Raw genomic sequence first — 11143 nt, forward strand, 5'->3', positions numbered from 1 at the left:
CTGCTGAGCTATGCCACTGAGCTAGTATTCAAATTGGTTAATGAATTTCTTGACCCCAAGTTCTGTCTGGTGCTTCTTCAAAACTTTGTTGAAATTCTAAATCTATTCATACACTTTCAACTGTTCTTCTTAAGAATTTTGTTGTGGTGATTTTAAATTTTCTGTCATGAAATCAATAACACATCTTCTCATGTATTTGCATATTTATATGATATATGATATATGATATATACTGCCAATGTTCGTGAAGGCCAATTTCTAGCTTTTTCTCTTACTTGTTTGGATCATGTGTCTGTGTCTTCCTTTTCATTGACCCATTAAGCTAACTATGTCCCAGAAAAGCCTCCATCTCCTCACAGACTGACCTCACAAACTCATCACAATGTGCCTGTCCTGTCAGCCTCTCAGACCTTCATTCCAGTCCAAAGAGCTCCCTCCCTCACCCTTCCTGCCTGGGTGCATCTAGAGCATGTTGCATCTTATCAATGTGAGCCTGACAAGACAGAAGCCAGTCCATTGTGTAGAGTTCAGAGCAATGGGATATGGACTTTGTGGTCTAGTTCTTTCTCTTTTCAGTGAAAAGGTGAGGGCTGTGGCTTCCCAACTAATATACTGGGTAAAAATAAGAGGTGATATGGAAATTGTGCTTGCTGGTCCATTCCACCTTCTCAGTACTCAGTGGCTTGAAGAACCTTTAATGGTCCAGGAAAAGCCCCTATTCTATATTAAGCAATATAAAGCCCTTTCACAGCGTTACAGAAGGTGTAATACTTGGCACATGGTAGACCTCTTCTTCCTATTCACTCTGTACTGAGTCGGGGCAGTGACTATACTGATTGAGGGGTTCCAGTCATGAAATGAATCCTCTGCAGCCTCCAGGGATCTATAATATTCTGGGTCTCACTGCAGCTCTGACACAAGTGAAACACAAACCAATATTTTACACACTCTGCCTTTTAGGGAGAATCTAAGAGTGGAGATTCACACCAACTTAAATAGAACTGTGCCAAGGCAGGGCAGGGGGTGGGTCAAGGGGTGCCTGGAGGTTTCCTGCTGATTTTGAAAGTGACTATTCTTTGCATTCCCCAGAGGGAGGGAGCTCAGCTACCTCCTGCATTCCTTGTGACAGGAACCTGATCTTGTGTCCCTGCTCAGAATCAATGAGGGATGAGGGGGTGTTCTGGGCTTCTCCACCATCTTGCTAATTGCAATCATCCATAATTGTTTTTCTTTTTTTCTTTCTCTATTTAGTTTTCTCTTTCCTGGATCTGAAGAGGCTCTGGAATCATTTTAAACTGCTGTGTGAGGGAAGAGTGGAGGAATGAGGGAGGGATTTGACACGTTTCTCTTTAATCAAGCAGACACTGAATTGAGTAAGTTCATTACTGGTGTGGTATGATGCCCTGCTGTCTTCTTCTGTGGTGTCCGGAGTAGAAGTCCCAGCCCCTGTAGAAAAGATTAAGCCCCTCCTGCCCCTGAGTGTACCTAGAAGTTGACTGACAAACAGTAAGACTGTAGCTCTATGAATCTGAGGGCGTGCCTCATTTGTGATTAGACGCTGTTTTCGTCTATCCTGCAGCAATACTGATCTGAACATGGGAAAACTTGCCTGGCACACCAACAGATAAGGATTAAGTAGAAAACTGTGCTGAGCCCTGATCGTTGGGTCTCAGATGCTCAGACAGGAACTTGAACTTTGTTCTGCAGAGCAGTGGCCCGCAAAGCTTTCTGTAAAGTACTACAGGGTAGGGTAAATGTTTTAAGCGTGGTGAGCTGTATCTGCTCTCTGCTGCCTTTTCTTCTTTCTGTTTGTATTTTAAGATCCTATAAGAGCCAAGGATTGTCTGCACAACTGGCCAGACTGGTGGCTGACCTGCAGACGGCTGAAGGCTATGTGTGGTCAATGTATTCCTTAGTGAAAAAGAAAGCCAATCTGATTTTAAAGATGACATTAGCCATCACTGAGATTCTAAATCCAGATAGTGTAAGAGAAATCTACTGCAACAGACACTCTGTGGGCTTCTAAATTCAGTAGCTAAAGACAAATTGATATTTGGTGTGTTGAGAGCCATGGCCCTAATGTGTACTAAGAAGCAAGAATTTGTGAAGAAACATTAGTTTCTTGTCTCGGTAGTTTCTTGAGCTACTTATTACAGATACTTGCAAATCTTATTGCCTGAGTAACTTGAATTTGTAATTATTTCTAGAAAGTCCTCCACCAAAAGTTTTGTTTGAAACTAAAAGTCTTACATGTTGTTCTCCGTCTGCCCCGGGGCATCCTTAAAATGGAGAGCCGCCGTCTCAAAGTTTTTGAAAACCAGAATATTCTGAAATAAATAATGATCCTAACAGTTTTATGCCGCACCATCTGTCTAAGTCTTAGGCTTTAAGATAAAACCTTGCGAGGAGCTACTGGCTACAAACTGCAGTCGTTTGCAGAGCCTTTTATGCCCTGCAGCAGAAGTGGGACGCTGCTTCACAGAATTAAATAATATAACACATTTTAATTCTCCTCAAATAACCAAAAAGATGAAATTAGCATCTAGCTGCTCATTGACTGGGGGTGGGGGTGGGGGAGTACACCAAGCCTTACAAAATGCATCTAAGAAAACATTTTATGAAATTCTTTTATTTCACAGGAGAACACCTTAATTAATTTTTAGTCCTTGTGATATCTATGTAAGTGATCTGGTCCATTTAGGTATGTATTTGGTTTGGAAGGGCCATGTGGAGAAATAGAGTAATAGTTGTCTCCAAGGCACTGGAGAGGTGGCTCAGGAATCAAGAATGCTCACTGCTCTTCCAGGACCTCAGGGTGATTTACAATTGCCTATAGCTCCAGTTCAATGCATCTGATGCCATCTTCTGGGCTCCTTTTGGGCACTGCATACATGTGGTACATGTAAATCCACACAGACACAACCACAACCACGTATATAAAAAGTAATTTTAGAAAACAACAAATGTGTATCTAAGCAACTCTAATTAAATACATAGGATGTAATGAATACATAGGATGTCTACGAATAGGAAATGGAAGAATATTAATAAGAAAAGGGGGACTAGTGGAAGACAGGTAAGAGAAGGCAGTGGGGGATATGATGAAAGCACATTATATATGTGTGTATGCGTACATTGTAAGAATATATATATATATATATATATATATATATATACACACACACATATATATATTCAAAGTACATTATACAACCACTTACATGAAATTGTGAGAAATATTGTAAATGCCTATAAAAGCATCTGTCTATTGATTTACAATGGGTTTGTCTGTAATCTGTTTTACAATAGATTTGTAGGTTTACATATTATTTACATTTTGTTTCATTGCATTCCTTTTTTTTCTTACCCTTTGTCTCACTTGAAACAGAATCTCCTTGTAGCCCAGGCTGTCCTCAAAATCCCTATGTAGCTGAGGCTAGCCTTGAACTTCTGGCCTTCCTGCCTCCAGCTCCTAGATGCTAGGCTTCCAAACCTCTGCCACTGTGCCTGACTTTATATTTTACAGAGGGTGAAGTGGGATCTCATCCTCTTTATGAAGGGCTAAACTATAAAATAAGGTAAGAGAGATAGAGGCTTTCCAAGAGGCACCAAGAAAAAAACACCTTTACATGAGTATAAAGAGAATTGATTTCACAGCTCATTTGAGCTGCTTGCTAATTATTTTAACTGTTAACTTTATTTGAGCCAAGATGACTAAAATAATTCCTTTCTTGGTAAGATCTTCTTGTAATCACAAGTTTCTTTAAGCCCGTTTTGAACTGAGCCAAAGCCAAGCAGATCTTGATTCTCAGAGCACCTTCACTGCCGTGCATAAAATTGTGTCATTTATGGGGTGGCCAGGGTGACCTCTATTTTTCCTCCCCTTACACAGCTGCTTTTGTTAGCTTGTTTCTTTTGCTTTTTTTTTCCCTGGTACTGTCACCTCCCTTACCCCCTCCTTTCCCCACATGCCACAAGGCCTCCTACGCCCTCTCACACCCTCCCCTTCCCTGGCTAGAATGCTGTATAGTGCTGCTTTGGGGATAGCATTATTTGTCTGCTGGTAGAGAGCAGGGAGTAAGCCAGTACCACCCTCCCAGGTCTGCTGCCTGTTGGAATGGTGCAGGCTAGCTCCAGTTTGGTTCATTTCCAGCCTCTTGCAGCTCTGTCATCTTTGAGGAAGCTTCCTGGGACTTGACTTTCATGATCATGTTGGACTGGTTGGGAGTAAGGTGTCTGGTTTGTCTTGAATCTTAGAACCAGCTCAGGTGGCCAAGGACTGGGGACACCCATTTATTCTTGAAAATCACATGGCCCAGGACCAAAAAGTTCAGACCATCTTCAAGGCAGAACAGGTTTGATTTGTTTGCTTAAAGCCACACTGCGTTTAATAAGCATTGGGCTATTTATTCGCTGGTAAAATGCATGTAAAGAAATTAAGAAACATGAAGAATAATGACTGATTCTCCCCCTCTCCAAACAAAACGGTACTTTATGGGTCATACAGTCAATTTAACTCCTAGGTATGCGGTTTTATGATCCTCACTAGTAAATTGCCTGGTCTTAGCAACTGGGTCCTAGGTTCCAGCACAGCTGACACTGGCTTCTGCAGCAGCCCTCCCCTGCTGGCTTTGCCATGAAGAGCGCTCCTGGAAGTAGGATTAAGTTCTAAGGTAGTTCCTTTTTGGTCTCTGTGTGGAAGAGAAAACGCTGGGGAAGGGCCACCATCAAGGTGCAGAGCAAAGAACTAAGAATCGTTGGAAATTTCAGGGTTCAGTCTGTTCAGGGAAGAGTGAGGCTAGAAACATCTACTGATCCGATCCATCCATCACACACCAAGCTGAAGTGGAATGGTGTCTCAAAGGCTCAGGGCAAAGCAGCCAGAGCTTTGGTAACTTCACCCGAGAAAAACAATTCCACCTCACATCACTGACCAGGATGCACGGGGGGGGGGGGGGCTGGGGGCTTGGTTCCAGAAATAGAAGCAGGTTCAGACACAGGAAACAGGTTCCTGAACCTCTGGGGATAGAAGGGGGTTACTCTGCGCTGGAATTCAGGTCAGAGTAACAGTTAGAGAGGAAATGGGAGGGAAGGGAGAAGGGGAGGAAGGAAGGGAACAAAGGCGTAAGGGAGAAATAGTTGATAGGAGGAGAAAGTTAGAGAGAAAGAATCCGAGAGAGGGGTGGAGGGAGAGAGAGGGAGCGAGAGAGATTCAAAGGAGAGTGCAGAGATTTATAATCATGCTCGATTAATTTTTTAATGACTCCCACTGGAAATGAACAAAGATTCTCCTAAATGCCTTTGTCATTTGTTGCCTGTAATTATGTTCAAGTTAGCGGAGTCCATTTCCTACAACAGACTGGTAGGATTAATAACTTTTGATCCTTTCGCATGTTCACAAAGCATCAATGCATTCAACATCTCAAGATAGCTGAATGAGGTGTCTGTGTGTGCTGGCCACCTGTTGGTGGGCAGTAAATCACCCTAAACAAAGCAGGTTAGGAAAAAAAAAAAATATGTGACGGTGTCCCACAGCTTTGGTGGCTCAGAGGTCTAGATAAGCTTGGCTGAACCTCTGCTAAGTGCTCTCCTTCATGCTGGACAGGCCTGGTGTTTCTTGACCTCAGCACCACGGCTTCTGCACCTCAAGGGCGGCTGGCCTTCAAGGCTCTCACTGATCAGTTCTCAACTATGGAGCAGAGGCACATTCTCCTACGGGAGAGGTTATTACAAACTCAGAAGACAGCATCTTCTAGCAAGAGGAGGTCAAGGTCTCTTGTGACCTCATTATGAAGAGGCTTCCTCCCCATGCTGTGTTCAGTAGGTCAGCAGCCATGGTCCCCAGAGAGAGATGACATGTCCTGTGAGTATTCAGAGGTGGCTATGAGGTCGCCCCCAATGACTTCTTGCCACTCTGTCCTCCACTCTTCTTGCAATTGAGCGGACAATGCTGGAAAGCCAATGAAATATCAGTCTCAGCACCTCTAGGAGCCCAGTGCCCCAAACCCCCACCTCTACTTATCATGACAGTAGCTGTCCTTGAAAGTATCAACTCTCATGCAGCTGGGTAGACCTGATGGACCTGGCCTCTGATAGCTTCCCACTATGAGAATCAGTCCATCTAGCTTCTATCAGTTTCTCTCTCAGGTGCCATGCATTTGCATACCCCTCCCACCCTGTCCTTAGGGACCTGGCAAATCCTACTCCCTTTCATCCAGTCTCAGAAGCCCTGCTGGACTTCCAGAATCTGGTTCTGGTGTGTTTTTACATAACGCAGCTTCAACTGACAGTCCTATATACTGGCCACTTGTTGCGGCTACTGTGTAGTTTTGTTGGGTGAGGGGAAAGGACATTTATAAGGAATACATACATATATATATATATATATATATATATATATATATATATATATATATATATATATAGAGAGAGAGAGAGAGAGAGAGAGAGAGAGAGAGAGAATCACTACCCAGCAGAAGGCATCTTGATCCTCCAGTTGTTGTCCTCTACCTCCTGTTCCATGATGTCCCCTCAACCTTAGTACAGGGTTGCACTGTAGATGTTGGGCCTGGATACTCCAAGCTCATTTATTCTCTGTATTTTGACCAATTGTGGTAAATAGCCCTTCCTGCTGCAAAATTAACCTTTTTTATGGGGGATGAGAGCTAAACTTATCTGTAGGTATAATTATAAGCCTTTAGAATACAGTTAAAAATTATTTTGGTTTAGTAAAAATGACAGTACTAGGTTCTTCTCTAGGGTCTATGACCATTCCACTCACTGGCATGTGGCCAGGTACATAATACCAGGTATAAATTCCCTCTCATTGAGTGAGACTTGAGTCAAACTAGACTATTGGTTACCCCTAAGATAAAAGTGCTACTATTGTACCACTGGGGATATCTTGCTGGGCCAGTCTTGTTGTTCATAGTCTAGGAAGGGCTGTTAATTGCTTTCTACCTTGGGAACTTGCATAGCACCGTCAAATACTGAAAGCCATTCCTCAGGGAGGGAACTTCCAAATCATTTGCAGCTCAATCCCTCCAGGTCATATTTCTAACGTGTGTGCTGTCTTCTCAACAATAGGGTCTTACCTTCAATTTTAAAAGCAACCAAGGACAATGACAATAGCCTATATTAATTTTTGCAGGGATGAGGGGGGTCTCATGAACCCACCCTTACCATCAACTCTAAGGGAGGCTTTCCATTCTCATTATTTACTAGAGAGTCTAAAGCTCTTGAAAGGAATTATCTCACTATGTGGCACAACTTCATGTGCCACTATGCAGTGCATATATATATATATATATATATATATATATATATATATATATATATAGTGCATGCTTCTAAGTGAGATTTTAAAATAACATTTCCTTGTGGGTTTTCAAAGACCCTTACTGCCTAACTGATATGAGAATGATTCACCCCCACAAATTTTCTGGGTCTAAATGGTGTTAGTGTCCTTTTCAGCCACTAAAAGATGAAAGGGGATTCTATGCACACACACACACACCCACCAGTATAAAGACTGTGGTCAGCCCCATGTGATGGGGGCATTGGAGATCAGGGGTTCAGACAGCAGTGTGGACGTGAAGGTAGGCTGAATTACTTCTTAGAGGGGGCCTACAAGGAACATCTACCCTGAAGTCTACAGAGCAGCAGTGAGTCTCAGCCACTGGACACATGTGCCAGCTGTCAATGTAGTGGGTGGAGGACATACTTTGGTTTGAGATGAGAGATGGCTCACCTGTATGTTAAGCAACTAACACATGTCCTGCCTTTGATGGCTTTATCCTAAATTCTTACGAGACAGGCATTCTGACTGGAGTCTTCAGACCTGAAGGCAGCATCTTTTCATAGCACCCCACTATATTTAAACTTTTAGGATTTCAGACTGCTGTAATGAATTGGTTCAGCCTTCTTTCATGTGATCCATAAGTAAAAACAGGAAAAAATGGTTTCTGAGTGTCTTTCTTCTGTGTGAAGAGAAAGACCCGGATTATTTACTGGGGTAGGGACTCACTTGCCAGTGTCTGGTGATGGTTACTGGGTTATGGGTGGCTTTTCTGTGTCAGCTATAATGAGAGAAGATAAACCCAGCTCCAGGTTAAGTGATGGAATGGGTAAACTGCATCTCTTCCTTTAGCTGAAGGGATGAAACATTGTTCTTTAAACCACCATTGATTCCTGAGCACTGATCTTTTTGCAGTTGATGTCTCTACTCTTACATAGTGGACTCATCAAAGAATGCCGTTGAAAACATGACTCTACTTCCCAACAGGTAAAGAGGATGGCTTTCTGTCTTTCTACTGGAGACTGAGCTTAATCAGAAATGTGCAGGCATTGGGGAATATGATGCCCTATTTTGAGGTGATAACAGAATAGAGGGCCAGACATCATGCCTAAGCCTAAAAACTGAAAATTCTTCTCCGCTATCCCTGAGTTGCTTCACTTGGGCACAGGCTACTCATTCAGCCCAAGTTCTCATCTGCATCGTTTAGAGGAGACAGAATTTTGTTGATTTTTTTCCCATATTCCCATCTGTTGTGATCTTAATGTTGGTACCTCTCCTCCTCCTTCATGTTCAACCTGTCCCTGGTGTTCAGTTCTAAGAAGTGTTGCAAGAAGTCAGTTCTAGGAAGATAATTAAGTCTTGAGGGTGAAGCCCTCATGGTCTAGTGGAGTTCGAATGAGAATTTGGATGGCACTATCCCATAGGCTAAGGTCCTATCCTGGGCTGACTAAAAAGGATGGAGTGTCCTCCCCCAAAAGACATTGCAGGTGTGGCTTCTGTGTCACATGTGCTTCTGTAGGTGGCAGAGAGGAGAGAGGTTATGTTTGTGCTCAGTGTTCTGATCTATGGGCATCTGAATGATTCATAGCCTAACATTCCCTGAAAAAAAGCAAGCCTGAGACAACCACCAGCCCAGCACCAAGGTACCCAGACAGGGATCTAACCTGAGATGACCACAAGTCAGGTGACATGCAGGCCCTGAGGGTAGGGAGCAAGCCGGAGACTAGAAGAACCCCAACTGAGACCACAGGCTTCATGCTGGAATGAGCACAAGACCTCACACAGGGTCACTTGGGTGGACCAGGCAGGACCAGGCAGGGAACACACCCAAGATAACCACCAGACTGATTACCACCACAGGGATTAACAGGGGGACTAGCCTGAGATGACCGCCAGTCTGGCACTGTGAATGCCTAAAGGGATAGACCACACCCAAAACTACCCCAGCCTGGCACCATAATGCATGAGTAGACACAGCACTCCTGAGACCGCTCCTGAGAGGACCTCAGATACTCAAAGACTCTGGGGCCACTAAAAGAAGAGGATCAAGTAAATGGTGGAGAAATGGAAGAGAAAGAGAAACAGAAGGGTATGGGCACAATGGAGAGAGCAGAATGGAGACTCGAGAGTAGTGAGGAGCAGCCTGATGTGAGTAGCTGGTGTTGCCACCTGGGATCATGGTGGGGTCCTGGCTTGTGCTACCATCAGGGTCCACATTTGGCTGTATGGCCCTGAAGCAGCAGGGGTCTACTACCACCAAAAGCCAGACAGACATCCCTGGTCTGGCAGCTTGGGCAAAGGAGAATTGTCCCCCTCCACCCTTGACCCTTGCCACCTCCAGCAGGCAGGAGAGCTGGCCTAAGGCCATTGAGAGTAGAAGAACTGGCTCTGTCCCTCAATAGCTACAATACAGAGAGGACCCTGTACCTCACCTGGGCAGCAGTGTAGACCTGGCCATGATTGCAGAGGTTGCTGGTGAGCCAGCCCTGAGAGAGAGTGAGTGGGAGAGCCAGTGGGCTGACCAGCTCAGATATCTCTCAGGCCCAAATCCAGGGCTTTGAATTGACTCGTCACCTACCTTATCCATGAACTGCTGGAGTACATGAAGGGGCTGGTCCTTCAGATCCAAAATTACAGAATCTCCATGACACAAGGCAACAACAGGATATCTAAGGGGCGTCCTAGTGAGGTTCCAGTATTGAGAGCATAGCAGAAGCCAGAGCCCTCGTACCAGACCAACGAGTCATCGCAATGAATGTTTGCAAGCAAAGAGTGTAGACTAAAAGGAGTACTATCAGACACACAGTGTCTGACACACTACAGCTTCCACAATGAGATTATTTTGTTTTTCTGTTGGAGGTAGGTTGCAGCGGTGGAGGGCAGGTATGAGGGGAGGAGAAGATGAGTGGGATTTTGGGGTGCATGATGTAAAAGTCACGAAGAACCAATAAAAAGGGTTTTGTTTTTTAAAAAAAGTAAAAAGTTAGAAGGATGGCCAAGCTGAGCACTGGCAGTCATCTCTCTCTGCTGCTGACTGCAAATGCAGTATGACCAGCTGCCTCAAGCTCCTGCTACCACACCTCCTCTGCAATGATGGACTGCACCTTAAAGCTGAGAGCCAAAAGAAACGCTTTCATTATGAAGCACTTTGGTCAGGGCTTTTATTCCAGAAAGGAAGTAAGTAACGAATACAGGAGATACCAAACTTTTATGCCCAAACCAGACCGTGACAAAGCGGACACCCAGGGGTCGTCTGTTCTCTTTCCTGTTCTACCAACGAGTGTGCTTTGCTTTGAGAGACACTAGGGACCCCTCACAGGTCTTCAGCCACGGATCACAAGTCAAGCATAGACGACACGATAAGATTGTCCTTGTGAATTCGGTTCCTTTTATTGCTTGTGCATTCTTGCCAAATTATATCTATCCAGCGTTGTACTTAGATCCTTGACAACAAGTGCGCCGTCAGGGCTGCATGTTAGGCCATCAGAGCGGTTTCTAAAAGCAGCTCCACTGGCGGCACGTGCCTGGAAGGTGTATGCTATCTCCAAGAGAGACAGCTGATGATCCAGACTGTTTCCCCTTTAGAGGAAATTGATACTTCAGCATATTAAGTAGAAAGAATGAGGGATAAGAGTTTCGTGTGCGGTGGGAATCTGCTCCTGATTTGGTCGTCAAGGATATTTACTTGTTTGAATCACCACCCGGAGGCTGCTGCGGGATGCACGTTTGTTTTTAAACCCCAAATAAAAACAAAGCGTGCAAGCCAGAGAGGCCTTTCTTATTCTGATGTTGAAAACGTATATGCAATTTAGAAAAAATGTTATCCACATGTCTCACATTGATATC

At 44.2% G+C, this 11143-nt stretch overlaps 1 non-coding gene across 1 annotated transcript; it reads left to right on the top strand.

Annotated features, from left to right (window-relative positions):
• The first annotated feature begins 8762 nt into the window (after nt 1-8762).
• On the top strand, nt 8763-8894 carry LOC115064469. The gene has a single exon (XR_003844319.1). It is a non-coding gene; the product is annotated as a small nucleolar RNA SNORA17 (small nucleolar RNA).
• The last annotated feature ends 2249 nt before the right edge of the window (nt 8895-11143 follow it).

Source organism: Mus pahari, chromosome 7, assembly GCF_900095145.1.
Source record: "Mus pahari chromosome 7, PAHARI_EIJ_v1.1, whole genome shotgun sequence".
NCBI lineage: Eukaryota > Metazoa > Chordata > Mammalia > Rodentia > Muridae > Mus > Mus pahari.